The sequence below is a fragment of the Petaurus breviceps genome, unplaced genomic scaffold, assembly GCF_028583685.1.
Source record: "Petaurus breviceps papuanus isolate PSGF00001 unplaced genomic scaffold, PetGlider_PUasm1.0 171, whole genome shotgun sequence".
NCBI classification, from domain to species: domain Eukaryota; kingdom Metazoa; phylum Chordata; class Mammalia; order Diprotodontia; family Petauridae; genus Petaurus; species Petaurus breviceps.
This window is the reverse complement of record NW_027185754.1, coordinates 15,805,926-15,807,241: the sequence shown is the minus strand read 5'-3', so window position 1 is coordinate 15,807,241 and position 1,316 is coordinate 15,805,926. Positions and strand designations below refer to the sequence as shown.

The following is a 1,316-nucleotide window of genomic DNA, read 5'->3' as shown; positions in this document are numbered from 1 at the left end:
CTTTACCTGAAGCATAATATATTCTATTCCAGCCTTTTACCTTTACCCTCTGTGTATCCCCTTGTTTCAAATTTGTTTCTTGTAGACAGCATATTGTAGGATTATGGTTTTTAATCTATTCTGCTATCCATCTCTGTTTTATGGGAGAGTTCATCCCATTCACATTCACAGTAATGATTACTATCTTTCTCTTTCCCTCCATCCTATTCCCTCTCCTGTTTATGTTTTTGTTTCTTCCTTCTCCCTTCCCCTCCTTAAGGATTTTCCTTTTGACCACTGCCTCCCTCAATATTCCTTCCCTCCCTGTGACACCCCCCTTTCTTTACCTACCCTTTCACCTTACTACTATTTCCCTCCCTTCTGACACACGTGATTATAGCTTTGATTTTCTTCCTTTGTCTTAATGTTATAGTTAACATTTCCAGAACTACATCAAATAGTAGTGGGATAGAGACATCCTTGCTTTACGCCTTTTTGTATTAGGAAAGCTTCTAGTGTTTTGTTTTGTTTTTTTACCAAAAAAAAATACTAGCTCTTAATTTTAAATATTTTTCATCATATTAAAGAAGGCCCTTTTTTGTTTTCATGGATTTTTTTTTCCTTTTTTAAATGTAAAGGACCATGGCAATTTGTCAAAAACCTTTACTATACCATTTTTTAAAACATTTGCATGTTTTATTTATAATTTATTTACAAAAAAATATGCAACGCTTCACGAATTTGTGTGTCATCCTTGCTCAGGGGCCATGCTAATCTTCTCTTTCTCATTCCAATTTTAGTATATGTGCTGCCAAAGCGAGCACTACTATACCATTTTTAAAAATCATGTGCTTTTGTTATCTTTATGATCAATTGTGCTAATTATTTCCCTAATATTGAATCATCCTTGCAACCTTCATATGAATATAGTTTGGTCATAGTATATTATATTTCAGTATATGGCTCTGTAGTCTCTTTGTAAAGATTTTATTTAAAAATATTTACATTAATATTCATTAGTCATGTCAATAGGCCAATAAGCATTTGTTAAGAACTTGCTATTCACCAGACACTATTAAGTGCTGGGGACACACTTAAGGGTTTTGGTCTAATGAGTAAGACAAGAATCAAACACCTATGTACAAACTATATATAGGTACAGAATAAATTGTAGCTTTCTCTGCTTTGTCCCTCCCTTGTTTGGCTATAAAGACCATATCCACCTTACAATATGAGTTTGGGAGAGTGCATTCTGGTTTTTTGGTTTTTTTGTTTTTGCTTTTTGAAGGGCAGTTGGGGTTAAGTGATTTGCCCAAGGTCACATGGCTAGTTTTTGT

General features: G+C 33.9%; 1 non-coding gene across 1 annotated transcript; it reads right to left on the bottom strand.

The window, feature by feature from the left end:
* Positions 1–696: 696 nt before the first annotated feature.
* LOC138157329 (U6 spliceosomal RNA) lies at positions 697–803 on the bottom strand. Its single transcript, XR_011167365.1, has one exon. It is a non-coding gene; the product is annotated as a U6 spliceosomal RNA (small nuclear RNA).
* Between the last annotated feature and the right edge of the window lie 513 nt (positions 804–1,316).